Source organism: Elephantulus edwardii, unplaced genomic scaffold (assembly GCF_000299155.1).
Source record: "Elephantulus edwardii isolate Elephantulus edwardi_28Jun2011 unplaced genomic scaffold, EleEdw1.0 scaffold00041, whole genome shotgun sequence".
In the NCBI taxonomy this organism is placed as follows: Eukaryota; Metazoa; Chordata; class Mammalia; order Macroscelidea; family Macroscelididae; genus Elephantulus; species Elephantulus edwardii.
Genome location: NW_006399791.1, coordinates 10799807 through 10806866, shown reverse-complemented (window position 1 = coordinate 10806866; position 7060 = coordinate 10799807).

Here is a 7060-nt window from a genome sequence, read left to right as displayed (position 1 = left end):
CTCTCTCTCTCTCTCTCATCTCTATCTTTCTCCCCCCGTTCCTCTTTCTCCCTCTCCCTCTCTCTCTCTCTCCATGTCTTTTGATCTCTTTCTTTGAAGATTGTATGTTCACCAACAGTGCTGAGCTTGGGTGTTGGATTTGAACTTGGAATACTAAAATATTATCCCACTGGGCTCATTCTATAGACTTTATACATTAAATGTAGCATTGCTTCTCATTCAAGGAGCCCTTATTGCATTCATTTCTGGCTGTCACATAAATACATTGGCCTCTCAGCTGAAGTCTGGGAGCGTTAGAAGAAACGAACAACTATGGGTCTTATTTAGACACTGGGAGTAGGAAGGCATCCTATCAGGGTCAATGTCAGGGCTTTATATGTGTATGGTTAGGCTTATCATCATTGGTCTAGAAGACAACTTGACAACATATTGTATGCAAAGCAGTGAACATGCTCACTGCCCTCCATATAAAGCCTACTTGTGAGATAAGGTGTTTGTGGACCAGTTCTGTTCTAGAGGAAAGACTGAAATAGAGATGAGAAGGAGAAAGAGTACACTGATCTGATGAAAAGTCAGATGTTCTTGGAAGCTAAACCAACTTGGGAACTAACCCTGGATCCACCTTTAACCAGCTCTGTGCAGTAAGTTCCATCTCTTTGCTTGTGTCCATTTTCACTACTGTAGAGTAGATCATCCATCCTTGGATGGGATGGCTTGGCACAGTGACTGTGGCAATGGGGGCAGGTGAGTCAGAGACAGTGAGGTTAGTTCAGGAGAGGGCAGGGTTCAGAGCCATTGTTCATGGGTCATTATGAGTCAAAGTTGAAAAGGCACATAGCAACCACAACAAGAAGGAGAGAACAGTCAGACCATTCTCCTGTGATTATTTTTAGGATTATAGAAAACCTAAAAAGAAAAAAGCTAGGCTCATTTCTTCCCATTTTCCTCATAGACATGCATGAGAAATGTCTTATTAACAATTATAATAAGTACTATTGTATCTCTAAGGATTGGAAGAATTTTTTTTTTATTTTTTGATGCAAGATCAAGGAAGATGTGTTGGAAAAAGTGATGAAGGAATCCTGATGTATCGTGTGAATTAGGCAAACAGAGAAAAGCGGGGAGGATATCTCAGCGGTGAAGAGGTAAACAGTGTGACCTTAGTCGGAAAAATGTACGCGCTGCGACGCCTGATCTCAAACCACGGGCTCCTTTTACTGAACATATCTTGCCTTCCTTCTCCTTTGCATTCATACATTCATTCAAATAACAACATCTTTCCAACATTATACATTATTCAAACCACTAAACATACAGCCACAAACAAGGTAGACTAGCCTCCAGGAGTCATCCTCATCAAGGAGTCCATTAAGCACAGATATTCTGGTGCGTGCTTCTTCTGAATCCCCCACAACACTGCACACGTTATAACAAGGTCAGTTACCATTACATCATATCCCCTGATGGTGATCCATGGGTGTCAGGGGAAGAATGTGCTCTACAGGGGTTTCAATGCTGATTATTTTTTTTAATAGATCAATCACCAGGTGCCTTGGGTATACTTGAATCTTCAACCGTCAGTTATCAATTAGTATATAACAATCTGTACCACCCAGTGACTCCGCGAGTCCTTGATAAACACTCACTTGTTTACTGGTTGGCTTCTCTGCCCATTCCTGGCCTCATATTCTATTTATGAGCCCACTCAGTCTTCTTTCAAATACAGACATGCCTCATGTTCGTACACTTCACTTTACTGTGCTATGCTTCCCCGATATCTTTCTTTTTGTTTCACCAATTGAAGATGTCTGGCAATCTTGTATAGGATAAGTCCAAAGACTTGTCTTCCAACAGTATACGTCTCTGTATCATGTTTCGGTAGTTCTCACACTATTTTAGTCTTTTTCGTGGTGCTACTTCAGACTTAATAGACTGCAGTAAGTATAAACATAACTTTCACATGCATTGTTATTGTTGTGTACCATCGGTCAGAACCGACCCATAAATAACCCTCAGGTGGGTTTTCAGAGGCTGTTAGTTGCACAGGAGAAGATTGCCCATCCTTCTCCCGTGGAGCAGCCGGTGGCCTTGAACCATGTGTCTTTGGGATTGCAGTGCAGCTTCTTGGCACTAGGCCACCAGAGCTCCTTAGAGTCATATGCATTTGAAAACCAAAAAAAAAATTATCTTTCTTTCGTTACTACAATATTCATTTTATCTCAGTGATGCAGGAACCAAACCAGTATGTCTTCCAGGCATGCCTGTAACTGCCTTTGGTAAGCCAAGACAGGCAAAGTCATGTGATCAGCACTCCCCGTACCAGGGGAGAGAAACTCAAAGCCAATAGTGAATGACAAATGGCTTGTGGAATCATTGATGTCCACAATGAGAAATCATCATCATTATATCTTCAAGTAAGCAGATGGAATCTTGCTAGACACGTGAAATGCTTGACAGAGGATTAAGGAAACAAGGGTTATTTTGTTGTTGTTGTTATCTGAGTTAATAAAACATTCAAGCTGGTAATTAATAAAATAGCCTTTTTGCCTTTCTTTAATTGAATGGAATTTTGACAAAATCCCTTTTTCATTCACTCATCATGACTAATAAATAAATTTTCAAATTAACTTTACTGCCTTTAAAAAGCTGACTTAAGGTTACTGTGGTGCGTTGAGCACAGTCCCTTTAGCAAAATACACTAGTAATTAATGTTTACTGCTGCTCTGACACGAGTTCCACCTGTCATTGTGAGGATGGAATTTTAATTTCTCTTTACTTGAATCGGTCATGCCATGTACAAAACACATCGTTCTGGAAAGAAACTCTAGTCTTCAAATTGAATTCTCCTGTGCATCAGGCAGCAAGCAGTCCCTTTCCCAATGTAAGTCAGAGAAAGAAGACTTCATAACAGGGACACTTAGAGCTAGAAAACTCTTCCAGCACACCCCTTGCTCAACTGCCACCATGAGTTACAATGAGCCTCTACTAAAGTCTAGAGACTTTGCATGGCTGGACAACTCAGGTCTGACATCTTTGTTGTTTGTGATTATCATTGTTCAGTGCCATTGTATTAACTTGCACTCAAAGTGACCACATGTACAACAGGATGAAACTACTTCAACTTGCACCATCCTCACAATCTTTGTTGATTTTAAACCCGTTGCTGCAGACCCCGTGTCAATCCATCTCATTGAGGGTCTTCCAATCCTTCATTGAGCCTCTATTTCGCCAAGCATGACGTCTTTTTCCCAGCACTGATCCCCGGGGTGTCTGTGATTAAGTCTCACTATCCTCACCTCCAAGAGCACCCTAGTTGCACTTTTCCCCATAGAGATCTGTTTGCTCTTTTGACAGTCCACGGCACAATCATTACATTCTGCCAATACTGTGATTCAGAGACATCAATCCTTCTCTGATTAAGACTCACCCTACCATACAGTGACTTGAGGTGGGCTCTGCAGTCTTTGCTGGTGACCCAAACTGTGATTGCTGTTGTTGTTAATTGCCATCATCAAGCCTGGCTCAACTCATGACAATACCATGCACAATGGAATAAAACACTGTTTCATCCCATATGATCCCCACAATCCCTTGAGTATCTTTCATGCTCTAAATGGTTTTCACTGACTGGTTTGTAAATAGGGGTTTAAGTCTGTCTTCTTTATTCTTCTTGGTTCTAGAAGCTCCACACAAACTTGCTCAGCATCGCAGTAATACACAAGCCTCCTGAACTGTGCATGAGGTATATTGATTAAGAATTGAACCTGGATCTTCTGGGTCATTGTTGTTGTTGTGGGGTATCACTGAGTCCAGTACAACTCATAGAGACCCTATGAACAGAAAATCTGAATGCTTTCCTATCCTGTGCTATTCTCACTACCTCTGATACACTTCAACCTATTGCTGTAGTCATTGTGTCAATCCATCTCTTTGGAGTCTATTTTTCGGACTCCCTAAGCATGTTATTCTCCAAGGAATAGCCTCTCCTAGCAACATGTCCAAAGTAAGATAGACAAAGCTTTGCCATCCTTACCTTCAAGGAGCAGGCTAGCTGTGAGAATTCAATCCCTAAACCACCCACGTTCCCATGAAGCAAGAAATAATGATATAGGAGGAGATTTGGGTGAAAAATGACCGGAAGATGAGTGAAAATACTTGTTGATTCTTGAGGAAGCACTTACCTCAATGTTTCAGTTCACTGAGAGGCCTAAGGGCACAGGACCACTTAAGCGATGAAGACGAAGAGGCTTCCTAGTCTGCACAGTATGAACGCCCAACAGTATTATGAGCTTGAGATACTACCAACTTGTGCCGTTGTTGTTGTGTGCCTTCAAGTGGAAGCTGACTCATAGCTAACATTCAGCAGCTTTTCAGAGATATTAAATGGCATGAAAGACTGCCTTTCTTTCTGCAGCAGAGCAGCTGGGGGATTTGAACCACATATCTTAAGGTTAACAGTGCACTTCTTACCACTAGTCCACCAGCAAAATAGCACAGGCATTTGTTTTAGCTTCCTTTGCTAGTGCTTTTTTGAGCACATATTGCAATGCAGAGCCTAAAAGCTCCTGGTCTCCTTTAGCACAGCCTGTAATCCTATTTAAAAGGATTATTTCATTGTCCTGGGCTATCTGATCTTGGTAAGAGCTCATTTAGGTCAACCTTTCTTAGGGAATTTACATGCACACTCAGAGAAGGAGGAGAATATAAGCTATTTGGTATATTCCTCAAAGAAAGCAGAGCCCCTAGGTCCTGACTGTGGACAACCTCACAGCTTTGTTTTCCTCTGCAGCTTCATGCAAATGCTGGTTCTTCCACCCCTTTGTTTCCTCAGTTCTAGTGGGGATGAGGGATGGAGCAGGAGTCCCAGCCTCTCATTTCCATTAAAAGGACTGGAATGCTAAATAACTTCAGAGCACTGAGCACTGTAACCACACATCCTGAACCTCTCTAGTCAGTGTAGCCTCTAAGGGAGAGAAAGGAGCAGAGAGCAGAACGGAGTGAATGGAAGAGAATGGCCACATGTGCACCACTCTGGGCTGCCCTTCATTGCGCTTTAAAGGAGCCAGAGATGTACCAGGGACATCATTATACGCCACTCACCAAACTCACTTCTTCTGCCTCTACATTCTGCCATCTCAGCTTCAAATAATTGCATAGTCTATATCCTAAAATTCTTGAGACATCGTGTACTCTTTCCTTTCTCATGATACACACTTCCAGCATCCATCATATTCGGTCTGTTTTTACAAATTCTAATCATGCATGACCGGCTTCTGATGTAGCTCTTAGTGACTCCGTTTGCTGCTTTCCACATACATAGAGTCATTTCCCATTGATAATAGGGAGAACTAGTGTCTGGTGGCCTAGTGATACAAAGTTGCATTGCAATCCCAAAGGTACATGGTTCAAATCCACCAGCTGCTCAGCAGGACAAAGATGGGCAGTCTTCTCCTGGGCAACGAATCTCCTCTGAAAACCCACTGGAGGGTCAGCTATGGGTTAATTCTGACCCGATAGTACCCAACAACAAGTGACATGGTAAGGAGCTGTGCTGCAAACCTGAAGGCATGCAGTTCAAATCTGCCAGCTGTTCCCTGGGGAAAGAATGGGCAATGTCTTCCCTTGTGATTAAACAGCATCTGAAAACCTGCTGGAGAGTCAGTCAGGGGTTGGTTCTGACTTGGTGGTACACAACAGCAACAACAAGTGACATATAATCAGTAAAACCAAATCAGCAGCCAGTAACTCATGGAAACCCTATTTAGGTCAGAATAGAACAGAACTCCACAAGGTTTTCAATAACTGATTTTAGTAAAGTAGGTGTTCACGTCTCTCTTCAGAGGCACTTCTGCATAGACTTAAACCTTCCTGTTAGAAACCAAGATAGTCTGGACTCCTTTTAACCAACAGAACAGAGCAATCATGCTGGATGTCCTTCAGCAGTTCCTTCACTGTGGTTCTGTACCAACTGCAGTTCTTCTGGCCCTCTTACTCTTCCTCTTTCCCTGGTGGTTCTGGCAGAAAGAGTCACCAGCAAGGAACTGAACGTGGTCTTCAGCAACCCCACGGCAGGAACAAAGGGCCTCTGTTTAGCTCCTCACTTGAGCTTAATTCTGCCAGCAACCACCAAGAGACCTTTGGAAGGGAATCATGTCCCAGGTGATTAGTGAGATGATGGCAACTCTGATTGGTAGCTCAGCTGTGGTCTAATGGGAGTTGCAATGTGGACAACCCAGCCAAACTCAGTTGTTGTTGCTGTTGTTATGTGTCCTTGAGTCACCTGCCACTCATAAGTAACCCTATGTACAACAGCTCTGAACCCTGCCCTGTCCTGAGCCAGTCTCACTGATTCTGACACACCTACCTCCATTTTCCCAGTTACTTTAATCAATCCATCTCATCTGGGGTCTTCCTCTCCTGCACTGTCCCTCCACCATTCCAAGCATAATGTCCTTCTCCAAGGACCAGTCCCTCCTGGTCATGTGCCCAAAGTACATGAGGTGGAACTTCAAAATCCTAACCTCCAAGGAGAAACGTGGTTTCACCTTCTCCAAGACAGACCTATTTGTTTTCTTGGCAGACCATGGTATGTTCAAAACTCTTCTCCAGCACCACAATTTGAAGGCATCAATTCTTCTTCTATCATCCATAGTCATCTTCCAGCTCTCTGGTGTACAGCAAGTAATTGTTAAGACCATTGTAATTGTAAAGGCCTGGCTTAGACACACCTTAGTCTCTACACTGACATTGTTCATTTTCAGTACTCTGGAGAGGTCCCTGACAACAGATTTTTCCCAATGCAGTTCAACTTTTGATTTCCTGACTGCTGGTGTTAAGAGTGTTGATCCGAGCAAGCTGTAATTTAAAAAAAAAAAAATTTACTAGTTTTAATGAACATTTACAGAGATTTTGGATTTCCATTCTTTCATTGTTGCACTTTTTTCTCTACGCCCACCTCTCCTCCAGTTCGCTCCTCTCTTTGAAAAGCAAAAGATAAACGTCTTCTTGGTATACAATACCCCCCCAACCCCCGCGCCTCCCCGGCCCCACCCCATCCCAA